General features: G+C 43.6%; 3 non-coding genes across 3 annotated transcripts; 1 reads left to right on the top strand and 2 right to left on the bottom strand.

Annotated features, from left to right (window-relative positions):
• Positions 1–7,977: 7,977 nt before the first annotated feature.
• On the bottom strand, positions 7,978–11,385 carry LOC149195236 (25S ribosomal RNA). Its single transcript, XR_016255538.1, has one exon. It is a non-coding gene; the product is annotated as a 25S ribosomal RNA (ribosomal RNA).
• A 246-nt stretch (positions 11,386–11,631) lies between these two features.
• On the bottom strand, positions 11,632–11,785 carry LOC149195235 (5.8S ribosomal RNA). The gene has a single exon (XR_016255282.1). It is a non-coding gene; the product is annotated as a 5.8S ribosomal RNA (ribosomal RNA).
• A 1,856-nt stretch (positions 11,786–13,641) lies between these two features.
• Positions 13,642–13,795, top strand: LOC149195234 (5.8S ribosomal RNA). The gene has a single exon (XR_016255448.1). It is a non-coding gene; the product is annotated as a 5.8S ribosomal RNA (ribosomal RNA).
• Positions 13,796–21,179: the final 7,384 nt, after the last annotated feature.

Here is a 21,179-nt window from a genome sequence, read left to right as displayed (position 1 = left end):
TTAGTTTCATAAACATTAGATTTTTTAAAAATTTTAAATGTGATATAAATATTAGGTTTCATGTTATTATTATTGTAATATATATTAGTGTTGAGTAAGTAATATTAATATAGTTCAATATAATAAAGATTAGTATAGTTTAATATTAATATAGGGTAATATATATAGTGTAATATATATATTGTAATATATATAGTTTAATATTAATATAGTGTAATATATATAGTTTAATATTAATATAGTGTAATATATAGAGCTTAATATTAATATTAATGTTGAGTAAATAATATTAATATAGTTTAATATAGTAAAGATTAATATAGTTTAAGATTAATATAGTGTAATATATATAGTGTAATATATATATTGTAATATATATAGTTTAATATTAGTATAGTATAATATATATAGTTTAATATTAATATAGTGTAATATTTACAGCTTAATATTAATATTAGTGTTGAGTAAGTAATACTAATATAGTTTCCAGTTATAAAAAATTTAATTCATAAATATTATTTAATTGATATTAATTTATTAACATTAATTATTTGATAGTAATTTATAAAGATTAATTAATTAATATTAATTTATATAATTAAAAATAATGAATATTAACTCATAATTATATAAATAAAAATAATGAATATTAATTCATAATTATTAAAATCATTTTTAGGTTTCTTTTTAAAATCTCTCTGGCCGACCTGTGCTGTTCCTTTATATTCATTAGTATTTATTTCTTCCATCTGGCTCTTCTTTTTATCATATTCAATCTTCTTTCTCTTGCCCTGATGATGGATCCCATTTGGGATTCGAAACGTTGGTGTAAAAATTCTATCACTGTGGATTCTCCGGTCAAAAATTCTAAATGCTTAAGAGTTGTGAGCTATAATAAAAAAATATTAACCCAAAAAAGTGTTGATTGATTGAAATGTCTAAATAACTCTATAAAGTTCTAAACCCCAAATCTCACTCAAAATTTATAAATATAAATAAAAAAATATATAATAATTACTCCATTCCAAACCATACCTTATACATATACAAAATAGTTAATTTCATTGCACCAGTGCATTCAATGTTATATAGGTTGGGATATACACCATTAGATTCCAATTGTTGCATATCTCAATAGGTTGGGATATACACCATTAGATCCAAATGTTGCATATCTCAGTGTAAATCCAACAGTGTATATCCCAATCTATACAGTATTTAATGCACCGTTGTGGGGTGCATATGGTTTACCTTCCGACCATAAACTAGATTTAAGTAGCAATTTTCAACAACTTGACCATGCAAAATGAAATAAATAGTATGATCACACATTAACCTTGTCGACTGTGGTCTCCCATTACCACCTGTTGTTCATCTGACATGTCTAATGCCCCTGAAACATAGGGTGCCTGACAGACAACATTTCTCCCTTATAATTAACACACAAGGGCACATACGGGTCCAATACAGACAATAAGTTGAATCATCATTACAATAAAGCTAAAAAGAAATAAGTAGAGGGTTGCAACGTATGTCCAGAATAAGACATTCTACGGATGCATTTGCAGTTTTCACATAAATACCACAATATTTCTATATGACGGCTGGCATATACTCTTTGTCACTAGTGAGATTAACAAATGATAAATCAATTGACGCTAGAGATAAAATAGAACCGAACCTTCCTTAGATATCGCTTATGCAATAAATTTATACTGCACAGATTGCACTAAAGGCTTTGAAACTGAGAAGAGTGCAATACATTTATGGAATAATGGAAGCAATGATAGAAAACAGAAAACGAATCATCTTTTGAAAATTTGGGAACAATTGGTAACTATATATTAAATTACTGATAGACAAAATAGATGTTATATGAAAGGCTAATTCTATAACAAATACATTGACTACATTCAGAGATCATCAATCAATGGAAAAGGTGCAAGCAGAGATCATCATTTAATGGAATGGGTCAGGGTGTTTAAAAAATGACCCCCCTTTAAAAGAGATTACTTTTACTATCGCATAGCAATACAAAAAGCAACTTTAGATGCCTCCAGAGTCTGTACATACCCACTAACGTCAGCGATATTTCTTGATATCTTCATTTTCTTTGTAGTGCCTTTATAGAGCTCTTCCAACGTGCATGGTAACCTGTTTTCCATAGGCTTGGCTTTCCGAGGTCCCATAGTATCTCCTCCACCAAATCCTTCAAACATACTTTCTGGGCCACCAAAACCTCCAAACATGCTATCGTGAAACCTTGAACCCCTTGTGCCCATTCCAAACCCACCCATACCCCCAAACGGGCTTGAATCACCAAAAAACTCAGTAAATATGTCTTCGGCATTTCTTGGATTAAACCTCACATTCGACCCACCTCCACCAGAGAAGGACGATTCCCCAGGTGGAGGAACCTGCCCCTTTAATCCCTCTTCTCCATATTGGTCATAAATTGCACGCTTTTGGGGATTGCTAAGAACCTATGATCAATAGAAATCGAAACTTTAAGCAACATTCTCACTGATTAATCGTGAATAATGGAAGAAACAGGCTAATTCTCATGAAACGAAACTATGATACGGTCTAAATTTTTTTGCATCTAAATTACTCCAATCATAGATATTACAAAAACATTTAACTAAAATTGAAGCAGATGGGTATGACAAACAGAAAAAACATACACAATTTCTGATACAATCACCTGCTTCGATACTTAAATAAAAAAATGCACATTCTTATGTGCTCAAAATAAATGTAATAGAAGACAGTACCAATGCAAGGTGATTGGTACCCTTTATATATATATATATATATATTGAAAACTCATTTTAAATTATAAAAATCAAATTTTAAAATTTCCCGTAATGTTATGTACTCAGTAAAAACCCATTTTAAATTATAAAAATTACAGATTTAAACAAAACAAACAAAAAATTCCAAATCCAAAACAATAACACAACTCCAGATGCATAGAATTTGTTGATTGAGCTATACAATTTGTCGATTTTCCAAAACATTTATTAGAAATGACGTTAGTCTACCGTGTTAAAATTTCCCTTCATTTCGTTTGGAATTCGGTGGTTATATTGCTTAAAATTATTCAGTTTTAAAGGTCAAACCTATTAAAAATACAAATTTCGATTACATGAGTTCAATTAAAACGGTCTGGAAAATAATGTCTAGAAAATAATTACTGCATTAAGTTGTACAATCTCGCTAATTAAAATGTACCTTTCCATAAAAATATAGAAAACCTTCAATTTAAACTAGCATATAAGAACAATCCATTATCACTGGCTTGTTATCCTTGGTATATCACGACTGTCTGTTAGTGAGGTCCTTCGTGATTCGAAGCTCCATTGGATTTGGAACGTTCATCCATTCTTTTGTTACATAAGCTCGATCGGATTTGGAAGGTTTGTATGGTCGAATCCAGTTGATTTGCAAAAAAAGACACCCTTGATCACTTGGATTAGGTAAGCAATTTTTTGCCATACATACTATAAGAGTAAGGTCGTCGTGAAAGAAATCCTTTCGCCTGTGTGTATCTTCTTCTTCCCAAGATTGATATCAGTTTGATTCTCGAACGACTTATTTGCATATATGCAACAACTGAGACCCACAGCGCCACCCCGGGCCGCCCCGCCCCGCCCGACCGGCGGCGGGTCGATTCCGGGAATCGACCCGCCGCCGGTCGGGCGGGGCGGGGCGGGGCGGCCCGAGGGTGGCGCTGCGTGGATCTAGACCCGCAGCGCCACCCCCGGGCCACCCCGCCCCCGCTGCCGGTCGGGCGGGGCGGGGCGGCTCGGGGGTGGCGCTGCGTGTCTAAATCCGCGCAGCACCACCCCCGGGCCGCCCCGCCCCGCCCAACCGGGGGCGGGTCGATTCCGGGAATCGACCCGCCGCCGGTCGGGCGGGGCGGGGCGGCCCGGGGGTGCCTGTAACACCTTCCTGTGCGGATTGCGAGGATTAAATTAAATATGTGTGCCTGTAACAGTACAGTAAAACCCGGAAGAAGCGCAGTGTTAGGTAGGGGTATTGCGCAACACATCAGAAAGCCAGAAGCAAAGGCGGTGACAACCCTAACAACCTTACCTGCAATAATATCAGTAATTGATTTAGTCATCGCGGTGCTAAATGAAAATACTCCAGCAGATACATAAGGGAGAGCAAGAGGTTACTTGAGATTTGTAGGTGGAATCTTGGCCAGCTCCAGAAAGTGAAAACCTGTAGAACAACATCATAGTAGTCCTTGGATTGTACAACCAACATTGCAATATGAATTAAAAAAAAGATAAACATATCAAACCTTTACCTAGGTGGTGTAAATGTAGAAGAATGCTACCTAGGGAGGATGCTCCAAAGCTCTACTTCTATTCTCAAAACTTCTATAATCCTTACTGCGGGAAATAAGTCTCATGCGTAACCCATCTCTAAATTCTGAAATTCACCGTGTGGAAGAGGAACTTTAGGATGGCTAACCCCCTTCAATTTGAGAATCATGGCCGCAATCCTGACAACAATGGGAATCACCTGCACCTCCAAGAGGAAGTCGAGGGTTTAGTATACTGTAAGCGACTGGTATTAATCTAAGAATAAGGGGAAGGTAGAGGTGCATACAAAGCTGAAGAGAAGAACCACCTGCCAGATAAACCCCCGAGTCTGCCATGAGATTTGTAGAGCGATGGCAAGCACAACCAATCGCGATAATGAAACCCTAAGCAAACTCGAAGAGGCCGAAGTAGTTACACAATTTTCCATTTTCACCACGATCATTTGATTCAAGGTAGGGGATCGCGCAGTGGTCCTTAAGCCAAATGTCTTCAGATCTGCAATCCCGAGATTCGGGTATGGGAAGAAGACAGTGGAGATGGAACTGGTGTACAAATGGACGTTAAATCTAAATCTTGGACCATGCAAACAAATCTCCTTGTAATTAATTAAATCGATTTTTCCATAAACTATAGTGGTGAAGGACCTACATTAACCGAGGAATTTAAATACCACCGAAAATGATAATTTAAATACCACCAAAAATGCTATGTGTGCGGTCATGCCTGAACAGGTCAACAATTATCTTGAGAAATCTTAACGTAATTAAATCATTACTGAAGTAATGAGTAAGAGCAGGTATTTTAACAGTTGCTTAAGATAATATTCATGTCGATAATATGGAGTTGCACCATTTTTTGCTAGTATATGGTCGTTGCTTGGTAGCACGTAGTGTGCGTAAGTAAATATTTTTTTTGGTTGTTGTTGGCTAGTAAGTGTGACATTCATTATGGTTTGGATTGATTTCCCTTCAAATTTTTTTTTTTTTTCTTATTGTTGTTAGCTAGTAAGTGTGACACTCATTATGGTTTCAATTCATTTCCCTTCCTTTCAACGTGAGGTTGAGTAGGTCCGCCGATTACGATCATCGTGGCCCTGGAAAGACCTGGCACATGATCAGAAATTCGAAACTTGGATGGTAATCTGGAATGAAATTGGTTTCACGAGCCTGCCTCTCACTAAATTGGCTATTTATTAGGTTGGGTTGGTGACTCCGTTATCGAGCTCAAGTATTTCATCTCTAAATGAAAAATAAGGTGCCTTTTCAAGTGCTTTATTTAGTAATCCATTAACTGTTTAATTTTGTTAGATTTTTCTTAAAATTATCTCTCATATTTTGATTTTAATGGTTCTTTATGAATTGGTGAGTGATAACATTTTTATTGTTTATTATTTTGATATTTTGATTTTTTGTTGAGTAGCTCATGAAAAAATTTGATTTTAATTGTACGAGAAAGTAGATCATCTGATAAGCCAGGGAAGGCTCGTTAGGATTGAGTGACATCATAATCGCGGGGTACAAAACTTTGTGCTAAATAGCCACGACCATATATGTGCAGTCACATGATGCGAATTCATTAGATAAATTATTTTTTATGGTTAGTTTTGGAAAAACAATAATGTTGGTCTTACACATGGTTGATGAATATTAAAGTTTTGTGTATCACATTGTTTAGGTTACTAAATGAGGTTAGATTTAAGTTAATCATTATTTTTTGAAAAAAAAAGTAGTTATTATTATCTTTTTGACATGAAATTCATAAAGAAAACTATCATTTGACCATTTTTAGTTAATATTTTTGTATAAAAATTGTGATTTTGACATGTTAATTCTAGCAAAAAATTATCAAAACGTTTAGTTTTTTTGTTATATTTATGTTAAAAATGGTTATTTTTTATGTCCATTGTTAAAAAATGTTGTTTTTTAGAAACAATTATTTCATGTGGATTGAAAAATTAATTAAGGATGTTTAAATATGTAGATTATCTAAAATTCAAACTATCGACTTTCTAATTTAAAAACGCAAAACAATAAAAACCCCACTAAAAAAAAAAATTAAGATAGAGAACAAGAAAATATGAATACAATGACGACTTCAAAAACTATCAAATTTAGAAAATAATTTTTTACATTTCACACACTAGAAAATTTAAAGTCAAAAAATAGGTCTTTTAAAAAAATGGTGTGATGCAGAATACTCACTTTTTAAAATCAGGATGAAAATCACTACCATTCACTACCATTCTAAAACTTAATGCACATGAAAAAAATTAAAGTTCCAAAAACCATGTTCTAAAAAAAACATGTGTATTCTGCATCACCACTTTTGAAAATCGGGTCTTTTTTTTGCCACCTCTACAAAACGGGTAACAGTATCAGTTCTCGTTTCAAAGTTTACATTGTTTAAACCCCAAAAAATTTTGCGCCGGGCGGAAACCCCAAATTTTAGGCATGACATGCAAACCTCAAATTTTTTTCTACGTCAGGCGGAACCCCCAAATTTTAGGCACCAGGTGGAAACCCCAAATTTTTGGCGCGACATGGAAGCTCTGAATTTTAGGCGCCCGGTGGAAACCCCAAATTTTAGGCACCGGGTGGAAACCCCAAATTTTTGGCGAGACATGGAAGCCCCAAATTTTGGGTGCCAGGTGGAAACCCCAAATTTTGGGCATCACATGGAAACCCCAAATTTGGGCGCCGGGTGGAAACCCCAAATTTTGGGCGCCGCATGGAAACCCCAAATTTTGGGCGCCGGTGGAAACCCCAAATTTTGGGTGCCGCATGGAAACCCCAAATTTTAGGCGCCGCATGGAAACCCCAAATTTTGGGCGCCGCATGGAAACCCCAAATTTTGGGCGCCGCATGGAAACCCCAAATTTTGGGCGCCGCATGGAAACCCCAAATTTTGGGCACCAGGTGGAAACCCCAAATTTTGGGCGCCGCATGGAAACCCCAAATTTGGGCGCTGGGTGGAAACCCCAAATTTTGGGCGCCGCATGGAAACCCCAAATTTGGGCGCCGGGTGGAAACCCCAAATTTTGGGTGCCACATGGAAACCCCAAATTTGGGCGCCAGGTGGAAACCCCAAATTTTGGGCGCCGCATGGAAACCCCAAATTTTGGGCGTTGGGTGGAAACCCCAAAATTTGGGCACCGCATGGAAACCCCAAATTTTGGGCGCTGCATGGAAACCCCAAATTTGGGCGCCAGGTGGAAACCCCAAATTTTGGGCGCCGGGTGGAAACCCCAAATTTGGGCGCCGGGTGGAAACCCCAAATTTTGGGCGCCGCATGGAAACCCCAAATTTTAGGCGTCGGGTGGAAACCCCAAATTTTGGGCACCGCATGGAAACCCCAAATTTTAGGCGCCGCATGGAAACCCCAAATTTGGGCGCCGGGTGGAAACCCCAAATTTGGGTGCCGGGTGGAAACCCCAAATTTTGGGTGCCGCATGGAAACCCCAAATTTTGGGCGCCGGGGCGCGACATGGAAACCCTAGTTTTCCCGGGCTTCAGCACCTTTTCCGTCGCGGCGTGGAAACCCCAAATTTCCTGCCCCCAAGCAATGAAAAATTGTCGTCTGGAGGATAGAGGCAGAGGCGCGAGAGGGTTGCCCGAATTTTGTTTGTGACAAGAGCGAAGCTCTGAATCGAGGCGACCACGGGCTGAATCTCAGTGGATCGTGGCAACAAGGCCACTCTGCCACTTAGAATACCCCGTCGCGTATTTAAGTCGTCAGCAAAGGATTCTTCTCAACGACCATTTGGAATTGAACTTCAAAGTTTCCTCGACCGAGATGTTTCACAGTCGCGGTTTGCAAATGACACAGGCCCCTGGGGGGACAAAGCGACGCCCCTACTGCGGGTCGAGATAAAGTCGAAGAGTGACATGCACCACTTCTAGCATGGATTCTGACTTAGAGGCGTTTAGTCATAATCCGACACACGGTAGCTTTGTGCCACTGGATTTTCAACCAAGCGCGATGAACAATTGTGTGAATCAACAGTTCCTATCGTACTAAGTTGAATTACTATTACAGTGTGGTTCATCAGTAGGGTAAAACTAACCTGTCTCACGACGGTCTAAACCCAGCTCACGTTCCCTATTGGTGGGTGAACAATCCAACACTTGGTGAATTCTTCTTCAAAATGATAGGAAGAGCCGACATCGAAGGATCAAAAATCAACGTTGCTATGAATGCTTGGCTGCCACAAGCCAGTTATCCCTGTGGTAACTTTTCTGACACCTCTAGCTTCAAATTTCGAAAATATAAAGGATCGATAGGCCACGCTTTCACGGTTTGTATTCGTATTGAAAATCAAAATCAAATGAGCTTTTACCCTTTCATTCCACACAAGATTTATGTTCTCGTTGAGCTCATCTTAGGACACCTGCATTATCTTTTAACACATGTGCTGCCCCAGCCAAACTCCCCACCTGACAATGTCTTCCGCCCGGATCGACCCACCGAAACGTGCCTTAAGGCCAAAAACAGGGGCAGTGCCCCATCTCCGCCCCACGGAATAAGTAAAATAATGTTAAAAGTATTGGTATTTCACTTGCGCTGAAAATGGCTCCCACTTATTCTACACCTCTCAAGTCATTTCACAAAGTCGGACTAGAGTCAAGCTCAACAGGGTCTTCTTTCCTTGATGATTCTGCCAAGCCCACTCCCTTGGCTGTGGTTTCGCTAGATAGTAGATAGGGATAGTGGGAATCTCGTTAATCCATTCATGTGCGTCACTAATTACATGACGAGGCATTTGGCTACCTTAAGAGAGTCAAAGTTACTCCTGTCGTTTACCCGCGCTTGGTTGAATTTCTTCACTTTGACATTCAGAGCACCGGGCATTAATCACATTGCGTCAGCATCCGCAGGGACCATCGCAATGCTTTGTTTTAATTAAATAGTCGGATTCCACTTGTCCGTACCAGTTCTGAGTCAACTGTTCAACACCTAGGGAAAAGCCCCCGGCAGGGGGCATTCTAGGCACGTATCCCAGTCGGCATGCGATTGCCCGCCCTCGCCGCGAGAGCAGCTCGGGCAAACTGCCAAAAACCCACGAGTTGAGGGCACAGACCCCTAGGCCTAGCCCTTAGAGCCAATCCTTTTCCCGAAGTTACGGATCAGTTTTTCCGACTTCCCTTACCTACATTGTTCTATTGACCAGAGGTTGTTCATCTTGGAGACCTGATGCGGTTATGAATACGACCGGGCATGAACGGTACTCAGTCCTCTAGATTTTCAAGGGTCGCCAAGGGGCACCGGACACCGTAAGATGTGTGGTGCTCTTCCAGCTGCTTGACCCTATCTTCGTGTGAACCGATTCCATTGTGGGCAAGCTGTTAAAAAAAAAAGATAACTCTTCGCGGGGCCGCCGACGACGTCTTCGAATTTCCTAACGTTGCCGCCTGCCACCATGTCCTGGTTCGGGAATATTAACTCGATTCCCTTTCGATGCCCATGGAGAGTGCACCCTTGATACAAGGCTTCTCCATCTCTTAGGATCGACTAACCCATATCCAAGTGATGTTCACATGGAACCTTTCCCCACTTCAGTCTTCAAAGTTCTCATTTGAATATTTGCTACTACCACCAAGATCTGCACCGGGGGCCAATCCACCCAAGCTCACGCCCAACGTTTCTCAATGACCCCCGCGTCCTCCTACTCATCGGAGCTAGGAAATTGCTCTGACAGTCAAGTATAGGTTGCGCGCTTCAGTGCCATTCATTTTCGGGGCTAGTTGATTCAGCAGGTGAGTTGTTACACACTCCTCAGCGGATTTCGACTTCCATTACCACCGTCCTGCTGTCTTAATCAACCAACACCCTTTGTGGGATCTAGGTTAGTGCGCAATTCGGCACTATAACTCGACTTTCGGTTCATCTCACATCGCCAGTTCTGCTTACCAAAAATGGCCCACTTAGAGCTCTCGATTCCACGGCGCGGCTCAATGGAGCAGCCGCACCCTCTTACCTATTTAAAGTTTGAGAATAGGTCGAGGGCGTTATGCCCCCGATGCCTCTAATCATTTGCTTTACCCGATAAAACTCGTGCATGAGCTCCAACTATCCTGAGGGAAACTTTGGAGGAAACCAGCTACTAGATGGTTTGATTAGTCTTTCGCCCCTATACCCAAGTCAGATGAACAATTTGCACGTCAGTATCGCTGCGAGCCTCCACCAGAGTTTCCTCTGGCTTCGCCCTGCTCAGGCATAGTTCAGCATCTTTCGGGTCCCAACAGGTGTGCTCGCACTCGAACCCTTCGTATAAGCTCAAGGTCAGTCGACGATGCACCCCCCAGAGAGGGGATCTCGCCCATCAGCTTCCTTGCACCTCGCAGGTTTTCAAACCCGCCGACTCGCACACATGTTAGACTCCTTGGTCTGTGTTTCAAGATGAGTCGAATGGAAAGCCTGCCAACCAACACCTCGAGCACGCAAATGCACATAGCCCACCACAAGGATGCATGCTTCATTCCTCGACCACCGCAGTGGCAAACTGACAGGCATTAATCCACCCGTGCTTGTGATGATGTTGCAGCCCGTGTTGGTTTTCACCTCAAGTCAAGTGGCGGACCAGCCTGGGCCGTTCCACATCCGACCGAGATGCATCGATAGCCTCCATCCGCTTCCCTCTCAGCAATTTCAAGCACTCTTTAACTCTCTTTTCAAAGTCCTTTTCATCTTTCCCTCGCAGTACGTGTTCACTATCAGTCTCTCGCCCATATTTAGCCTTGGATGGAATTTACCACCCAATTAGGGCTGCATTCCCAAACAACCCGACTCGCCGACAATGCCTCGTGATGTGGCAGGGTCCCGGGCCGACGGGGCTGTCACCCTCTCAGGTGCCCCCTTCCAAGGGACTTGGCCCAGGTTTGTCGTTGATGACGCTTCTACAGACTACAATTCAGGCGGCTCCGCCGCCCGATTTTCATGCTGGGCTCTTCTCGGTTCGCTTGCCGCTACTAGGGTAATCCTTGTAAGTTTCTTTTCCTCCGCTTAATTATATGCTTAAACTCAGTGGGTGTTCTCGCCTGAGCTGAGGTCACAAAGTTGGAGCTAAATCCGCCCTACCCCATGGGAGGACAAGAGAGAGCGAATCAAGTTTGATCGATGCCACACAATGCCCGTATCAGCTAACGCCAACTGCCATCCAAGTGGACAAGATCACCGCTCGGCGACGCACATCATGAAACATCGCTTGAGGTATTTCAGCCGACCGCACCGCATGGGGCACAGACGACCAGCTCCGCTGCTCCATAGCATATTTCAGTGAGCGTGTTTGAATGGGATGCAACGCACAGACAGACGTGCCCTCAACCGAGGCCTCGGGCACAAATTGTGTTCAAAAACTTGATGATTCACGGGATTCTACAATTCACACTAAGTATCACATTTCGCTATGTTCTTCATCATAACAAGAGCCAAGATATCCGTTTCCGAGAGTCATTTCCACATATTACCAAAAAATCGGCCACAAAACTGAATAGGGGCACCCCCCACAACAAATGTAAGGCCAAGGGGCAAAAGGATGAAAAATGCATGAGAGAAAGAGAAACAAAGGTGTCTAACCCCCTTACAGGGGGAAGCTCAAACAGAGGACAATCTCCCCAGCCCCATGCCCTCACAAAAAAGGGGGAAATGCATGGAACAATGATCGAGAAGGACAAGGGTGGCCATCCCGGGAGCTCGCACTACTTTAGCCCTTCCCCAACACCAGCCCACCACAATTCCCCCTTTTCTCTGTAAAGCTAGGGACCGAAAGGAAGAAAAGGGTAGAAAACAAAGCACAAGCCTCCCAAGCCCCGTGCCTTCGGCAAAAGGGGGGAATTGAAGGGGACGACGATCGAGAAGGACTAGGGTGGCCACCCCGGGAGCTCGCACTGTGTTTTGTCCTTCCGGAACACCAATCCACAACAACCCCACCTTTTATCCATAACGCTAGGGGCCACGAGGAAGAAGGGCAGAAAACAACAAGAGAGAAAGGGATATATCAACCGTGGCTACTGGCTCACAAGGGAAGGCTTCAAACTGAGAACAAGCTTCCCCAACCTCGTGCCTTCGCAAAAAGGGGGGAACTGTAGGGGACGGTGATCGAGAAGGACTAGGGTGGCCACCCTGTGAAATCGCACTACTTTTCGTCCTTCCCGAACACCAATCCACAACAATCCCACCTTTTCCCCGCAAAGATAGGGGCCGCAAGGAAGAAGGGAAGCTTGTTCTCTATTTGAGCCTCCCCTGGTGAGCCAGTAGCCACGTTTGATATCTCTTGCTTTCTTGTTGTTTTCTTCCCTTCTTTCTTTTGGCCCTTTGGCTTTACAGAGAAAAGGTGGGATTGTTATGGATTGGTGTTCAGGAAGGACGAAAAGCAGTGCGAGTTCCGAGGGTGGCCACCCTATTCCTTCTTGATTGCCATCCCCAGCAGTTCCTCCCCTTTTTGCGAAGGCACAGGGGTGGGGAAGCTTGTTCTTTGTTTGAGCCTCCCCCTGTGAGCCGTTAGATGTGTTTGATATCTTTCTTTCTTTCATGTTGTTTTCTTCCGTTCTTCCTTTCGGCCCCTAGCTTTACGCGGAAAAGGTGGGATTGTTGTGGATTGGTGTTCGGGAAGGACGAAAAGCAGTGCGAGTTCCTAGGGTGGCCACTCTAGTCCTTCTCGATCACTGTCCCCTGTAGTTCCCCCCTTTTACGAAGGCACGGGGTTGGAAAATCTTATTCTCTATTTGAAGCCTTCCCTTGTGAGCTGGTAGCCATAGTTGATATATCCCTTTCTCTCTTGTTGTTTTCTTCCCTTCTTCCTCATGGCCCCTAGCGTTACGGATAAAACGTGGGATTTTTGTGGATTAGTGTTCTGGAAGGACGAAACGTAGTGCGAGCTCCCGGGGTGGCCACCCTAGTCCTTCTCGATCGTCGTCCCCTCCAATTCCCCCTTTTTGCCGAAGGCACGGGGCTTGGGAGGCTTGTGCTTTGTTTTCTACCCTTTTCTTCCTTTTGGTCCCTAGCTTTACGGAGAAAAGGGGGAATTTTTGTGGGCTGGTGTCGGGGAAGGGCTAAAAGCAGTGCGAGCTCCTGGGGTGGCCACCTTAGTCCTTCTCGATCGTTGTTCCATGCATTTCCCCCCTTTTTGCGAGTGCGTGGGGCTAGGGGAGATTGTCCTCTATTCAAGCCTCCCCCTGTGAGGGGGTTAGACACCTTTGTTTCTCTTTCTCTCATGTGTTTTTCCTCCTTTTGCCCCTTGGCCTTACATTTGTTGTGGGGGGTGCCCCTATTCAGTTTTGTGGCTGATTTTTCGATAATACATGGAAACGACTCTCGACAACGGATATCTCGGCTCTTGTTACGATGAAGAACGTAGCAAAATGCGATACTTAGTGTGAATTGCAGAATGTCGTGAATCATCGAGTTTTTGAATGCAATTTGTGCCCAAGGCCTCAGTCGAGGGCACGTTTGTCTAGGCGTCGCATCCCATTCAAATGCGCTCCCTGCAATATGCTAGGGAGCAGCAGAGCTGTTCGTCTGTGCCCCATGTGGTGCGGTCGGCTGAAATACCTCAAGCGATGTTTCGTGGCGTGCGTCAGTGAGCGGTGATCTTGTCCCCTTGGATGGGCAGTCGGCGTTAGCTGATGCGGGCATTGTGTGGCATCGCTCAAACTTGCTTTGTTCTCTCTTGTCCTCCCATGGGGTATGGCGAATTTAGCTCCAACTTTGCAACCTCAGCTCAGGTGAGAACACCTGCTGAGTTTAAGCATATAATTAAGTGGAGGAAAAGAAACTTACAAGGATTCCCCTAGTAGTGGCGAGCGAACCAAGAAGAGCCCAGCATGAAAATCGAGTGGCAGCGCCACCTGAATTGTAGTTTGTGTTGGAGAGGTAAATCCCCTCTACGGATAGAGGTGATCCCTACTAGCCCAGCAAGGGTCTAGCAACAATCACACAATGCTGCTATGCATGCTCCTAATTACAATTAAACAAGAGGTAAAGAGCACCTACTTGGATTCCCGCGCTGTCATTTGACGAAGAGATGTTGCCTTCGCTCCTTCGCTTCGGCTGGTCACAATCCTCTGCGATCCCCGCGAATAGATACTTGTACACATGAAGAGGAAACAAACGCAAGCATGAAATCTAGTAAAAGCAACCATACATCGGTCAGAAAAGATGTAATTCGCATTTAACCATTGCATGTACAAATGAGAATGGAGCAATAGTAGCAGTCATCTATTATTAATCAAAAATAGAGAAGAGTACAACCAAATGTTCTGACGTCGGTATCCTTCTCAGGAGGGGCCAGTCAGCAAGCGTCTCAAGCATTCACCTTTGGAAATGGTTCCCTCAAGACAAGAAACTCTCTCTCACACTAGCAACACAACACAACCTTCCCTAAGCTATCAATCACTTCCACACTTAGCACACCAAATACCTATAGTAGCAGCAATCTGAGCACTATAAGCTCTACACAATCCAAGCTATTCCAAACTAGCTGCTCATGGTAATGGTGGAAGTTTATATAGGAGAAGGAGCCTCCTAAAAAGGTGGAAGGATGAGCTTATCTTTGAGGGAAGTGGTTGCAAAGAGTCGAACAGACATGCCATAGAAGGGAGTCGATACTCACAAAGCCAACAACCAAACCTGGAATAATCTGGAAGGCTGGCTGTTGGAACAAATTCGCCCAAACAAGATCAGCGCGGATTATAAGGCGACTGACGCGCTGACGTCGCGCCTCAATAACTATAAAAGTCATGTCAGCGCGACCCAATACACAGGAGAGGTGCGCTGGCTCATAAAATGCGACCAGCGCGGAAAAGTGATGTGCTTCCGCGCTGGCAGCGCACTGAATACACTAGGAGCCGCCGGTCAGCGCGGATATTTTAGAAACAGACGCGCTGATGAGGAAAACTTTGGAAAAGTGGGTTTTGGGCCAGTTCAGAAGGCATGAACTTGATTGTTGTGAATTCTTGACACAGTAGGGTGACTGACAGGGAGACAGTGACAAATTACTGTGTAACAGATGCCCCCTAAAGCATGAAGACCGAGAGAGTGGGAGGAGTGAAATGCTTTACAACACGTCGCCGAACTGGAACACCACCAGGAAGGATCGAATATCTCTGATAATCAAGTATATGCAGTCTAGGCATGGGCGCAACCATCCAAAAAACATGCGAAAAGGTCTGTGGAATGGACGCAGCCATCCAGCTAAAGAGACCAAAATAATGATAAGGTATGGTCGCAGCCATCCATTAAGACTCAGGTATGGGCGCAGCCATCCATCAACGAGTCATGTAATGATCATCTACAAAATCGCAGCCTAGACCATAACAGACAGGGATCCAGGGTCTTGCGCTCCGTCCCGACCTGAACAAAGTACAAGTTCAAACATGTGAATACATGAGTTGAAGTCGAACATGCATGAACATCGTCTGATTACCAGCCAATGATGAAAACTGTTAACAGATGCGAGAGGTACCACCAGTAATGACAATGGCCCTCAAGGTACTATAGGTACAATCCGCGGAGTGTGAATCAATGAACTAGTGTCGAACACCCACGGAATCATCCGATCGGAGGCCAATGATGAAAACCTCGCGTCGAACACGAAGAACCTGCCATTGGGGCATGCAGGCTCTAAGGCACCTGAAGGGAGTCTCTAAGTCACCTTCCCGGATAACGAGCTGAAGTCGACAGGAAGTGACCTTGATCAAAGGTGGGCCATGATGATTCCCACATCATCGACACGAGACAGAGGTAACATGATTTGTGTGAGACAACAGAGGAGGTTGCACGATTGCAGAGGTCAACTTCTCTTGAGCATATCGGCGGCACCATAGCGGATTTGGCAGTACTTGACATCAAATGAGAAAAGGGCATGATAACGATGGCAATGAGCAGATGATAGGCCAAATAGGATAACCCAAACCCATGGAAGCCAGTGAAAAGCGAGATGAGATGGTCCCACCCAGACACGAAGCAGAGGAGTGCCATGTTCAAGAGCGACATACTGCCGACACGACTAATGATTACAGTTCCATTTTCCCCACCATTTCTGGCAGGTACCCCGATTATTTTTGGATGACAAGCTTGACGGGGATAGCATATACTTGAAGAGTGTCATTTCGACAATGTCCGATGTCATCAAATGTTTAACGAGCCTGACAAAGGGAAAACTCGGCGTTTTTTCTTGTTTAGAGAGTCTGAAAAGACAGCGGAAAAGGAGACTCCAGGGGGGTTCTTTTTCGTACAGTTGTGTCTCTCGAGCCCGAAAAAGTATAAAACAATGCCCGAAAGAACCGCCCGACCATTACGATCGAGGAGTACTTTTCGTAAATAGTGCTTTTGACCCGAAAAAGTAAAAAAGCGGTCGAAAAACACGTCGTTTTAGAGCCAATAATGAGTGCGAAACGACAAACACCCGGCAATCTTTTTAAGTTACACGGTCGAAAAAAAGAGCTTAAAATGACCGCCTCTCATTCCCTTTAACGAGCTGAAAGGAGACTCTGCCATCTTTTCTTGTTTTGTGTCGGAAAAGAGCTCAAAGACGACATTGTTTGCGACCAAGTGATTTTAGGATCATTATGAGTTTCACCGTTTCGAAGGACCTGCACAATAAAAGACACTCGCATAAATCCGTTCGACATGTTAAAAACATATTAAAACATGTATAAAACAGTACAGAAGTGTAAAATCCATGGTAAAAACATGACCATAAACCCATATTCGCAAAAATTAAATTCAATTAAGCCATTTTTACTATAAATAGAGAGGTAAATATTCATTTTCACCATTGTTACCAAATTGAGCCTTTGAGAACGTTGTGAAGCTGCGAAGTTGACGGAGCCAATTCTCCCTCGTGCGGACACCATTTGGCGAGCAACTTGCTCCAGGTAGGTTCCTCTTGCCACGCGCCTTCTTTTGAGTCTTTTTATGCGTAATTTAACGGTGGGATTGGCCCAATTGGGCGATTTCTTGTGCCATCGGTGCGCTCTCGGTCAGTGCGGGTTTCCCGCTCGGGACCGCGCTGACCGATGAAAATTACACATACCAAATTTCGGGTCAGCGCGGAAAACCCGTGTTCTTCCGCGCTGACCTGAAGAAAATACAAAGGGCCGCCATTTTCAGCGCGGCTATTTTAGAAACAGCCGCGCTGGCGCAGTTAAATTTTGTTTTTAATAATTTGAACGTGAAAATTTTATGCACCGATGTTCTAATTGCTTTTATTGTTTATGTAGGACACAATGGACTTCCAGTGGCAAGAGAGGGCTCACGATGTTGAGGATATAGCCGCTTTTGCAAGAGCGGATTGTCGAGATGCCATGCGGGCATGTGGATTTTTAAAATTCTTCCTGACTCCACGCCTGAGAGCTCATCATGACTTACTGGAGTTCCTGATCCGGTCATGGAACCATATAGACGGTAAATTTACCATCCGTGGTAAAGACATCGAGTTTGACTTCATGGACATATATTTCTTGACTGGTTTGTCGCGCCGGGGTGCGAGGCCCATTCTGGAGGGGCAGCAGCCCAGCGGCGAGACTCTTGACCAACTTATGGCTCGAGTATGTCCAGAGGCAGAGAAGACGCGGAGTGGGAAGGTGTCGATTCCCACGGTGAGAGACATAGCTCTTTGCACCATCCTGTTTATGGTGACCCAGGCAGCGGGAAGCTTGGCCAACCACGAGGCCTCGAAGACCCACCTGCTACTAGCTCTTGACTGTCTGCAGCCTACAGTGTTTGATTGGGCCACTGCGGTGACCAACAGCATGAAGAGGTGTTATAGACATTTTTGTGCCTTACAGCATAGAGCATGAAATGTCAATAATATAAGGGATCCAAAGTCCCTAAACAAGTTGTTCTTACCCTTAGAGGAACAAGGTCAGCAAACCACAGCACTGCAAATCAGTTCTCCACTGAAAAACACTCAAAAACAGGTCAGTTTTGGATCAAAGCAGCTGCTCCACTAGGGATCTGCGCTGAATGTCAAGAGCTCCATGGTGTACCTGCGCTGCATTGCAAGTGCAACAAAGGCTACCTGCGCTGGGCGTACTTTGACATGTGGAGGAATCTTTTTCTCAATGTGCCAGTGCCCAGGAAGCTTCCAAAAAGACACTTGATCATAAGATTCGCCTAATGATGAGTTAAGAGCTTCTAAAACTCCAAGTGGAAGACAGAAACTCCGAGTGAAGGAATGAAGAACAACTGGAGTTGAAGAGGACAACAAGTCACACATCAAGCTGACTTATCTTCACTCCAAAACTCTATATAAGGATCTCATCCCATGGGATCAGAGAGGTCGGAATTGAGTGCAAAGAATCGCTGTTGGTTTACAGTTGAGAGTATTGGGTGATTGCTTGAGGGAGGTGAAGAAGAGATTTCTCTCCGTCGGGAAGGTGATGCTGGATTAGACCTCTCATGGTTGTATCACCGCCTGAACCTTACTTCCATATATTAATAAAGCATTTGAGGTTCTTCTATTCGCATGTGTTTCAATGGTGTATTGTCTTACTTGCGTCTTTGATTTATGCTAATCCTTGAATCGATTATGAATGCATGCTTCTTTTAGTTTCCTTTTCTTGTCTTATTTGCAGGATCTCGTGTAGCTGGGGCCCGTGAAAAGACTTGGAGCTGGGAGCAAGCGGCAAACAAAGGAGATTGGATCGACCATTTGCGCAAGACATCGGTAAGTGGATCTCTCCCTTTTATCTCTTGCATGTCATAAAGAAGAAACCTTAGATAGCTTTGCTTTCAGCTGTTGCTAAGGAACTGTCACCCTTGGAGTGGGTTAGGGTCATTCCGAGTTGGATACTTTCCCCCACAACAGACTGGCGACTCCACTGGGGAGCGTGTCTTGTTGGTAGCTTGTGTTTCTTGCTATTCATTTCTTAAACAAAGGAGTACCGAATCGAACTGCATTCGAGTCCTTCGAATGCAAAGTAGAGGGCAGCTACTCTAGCCCAGTGCTGGGCATGTTTATGATTTGAAGAGCTGATCCAAAAGGACTCTTTTTAGCTATTTGTGATAGTGTTCATCTTCCTTTAATCATCCTCTAGTGTATACTTGACTGACAGCCTCTGATTTGGCCAAAAACCATTGATTTTTGAGCAAACTGTGACCCGGAATCTGAGAGAGACGAGAGTTGTCTCATCAGTGTAGCTACAGCAAAGGCTACCTGCACTACAACGCAGGTCCCGAAGGGGCTACCTGCGCTGCATCTCAGATTGACAGTGCAACACCTGCGCTGATCCAGTTTTTCCTTGTGCAGCTGGGATTCCCCATTGTCTGTTGCCCAGTTTTCAGTATTGTTTTTGCAGCCTGTTGTCAACCTGTATACCCAGCTGAAACCACTTCTCTTTGCCTTCATTCCGCCTCAGTTGTATGAAGAAACCGTGATTGTTCTTATTGTATTTCTTGTTGTCATTCACAGTTTCCCATAGCGAAAGTGAACTAGTCTTGCTATGACCTCTTGGATCTAGACCTATGAGAAAGTGTCGTTGTGATTCTAAGAGCTAGTTTATTGCTGTTCATAGCTGCTTGGGCATTTGCTTTCGTTATATGGTTCGGATTTCAGTATTTCTTGTGTTGAAACGAGTGAATCTTAAGGTGTTCTTTTGATTATTGGACAAAAACTTGTTTGCTTATGCTTGAAATCGAATTTGAAATTATACAACAGCTTTCTTTTTGTAATACACCAACATTAAGGAAGAAGAAAAGAAATACTTGCATTGTGCATGTGCATTTTGACAGTTTGCATGTCGATTTAGGAAAAGTGCATCAGTGTGTGCTCTATGATCTGTTTGAAAAGATGATGTCTTTCTTTTCCTTCAGTAGTTAAGGTTTTCATAAGTTGAAAGAATTGAAAAAGCTTGCTTATCATTCTTAGACTGCATTTAGGAGTTGTATCATACATCACGTGGTGATCCATAAAGGCAAACTGCTAAGCAAGATCAACCTAAAAAGAACTGAATTTATCTAACAACGCTTTGAAACATAACGAAACACAGTAGAGGTCTAGGTAGAGACGTGAACCGGCGTCGTTAAACATAGTGACTGTCGATCTCTACGAAGGTGGGTGATTCCTCCTGAGGGACGATAGCACTAATACGGACTTGTGCCCCCGCGTACCGTCGCGTATATTGGGGGACCCCTATAGGAACAAAGCCTTTATCCATAGGAAGCCGTGTCGGCCGCCCTACTAATCGCGATGCAGTGAACACAGCATTCACGAAGATCGACCACTCGTACCGTAAAACGTATTCTGTGGTTTCGCGAAAGGTTTGGCACACCCTTTGCCTAGAACTCCAGAGTAGTTTCTTTTGGCCTTTTCCAAACTCTATAACTGAAAAAGTCCATCCGAGCATTTGTCACTTCGGGCTCGTTAATACATCGAAGGAGACTAGAGTCATCTTTAGCTTTTTCTCGACTCTTAAAAAGTGAAAAAGCAAGTTGTGTCTAAAGCGTCGTCATATAAAATTCATCTTAAACGGAACATAATTACCCCTGATTCCTACGTTGATCTTAAGGTTGAGAACATGGAACACACCAACAAAGGGATTCCACATGATGGGACCCCTAGCCCTTTCTCCTCTTGGGGAGAAGTTGGTGCGCCCCACATGGCCACATTGTCGCTTCCAGGGATGACAATTGGCCTGCCAGTTTGGCTATTCTCAACCGCTGTAGTTCAGACCACCACGGTTCCTGAACAGTCGAGTCAAGAGTTAGACCAGTCTAGAGCTACCCTCCAGCCTTCCACTTCTTATACACCTTCCTTCGATCCTTCTTCTTCGAAAGGTCAAGCTGCGAAAAGCGCGGCTCCCATAGAAAAGAAGAAGGAAAAGAAGAAGAAAGAAAAGAAGCAGA

This window comes from Pinus tabuliformis, chromosome 2_2 (genome assembly GCF_031772625.1).
Source record: "Pinus tabuliformis cultivar Carrire ecotype Pingquan chromosome 2_2, CPIR1, whole genome shotgun sequence".
NCBI classification, from domain to species: Eukaryota; Viridiplantae; Streptophyta; class Pinopsida; order Pinales; family Pinaceae; genus Pinus; species Pinus tabuliformis.
The sequence above is the reverse complement of the archived record's forward strand: the minus strand, read 5'-3'. Positions and strand labels throughout refer to the sequence as shown.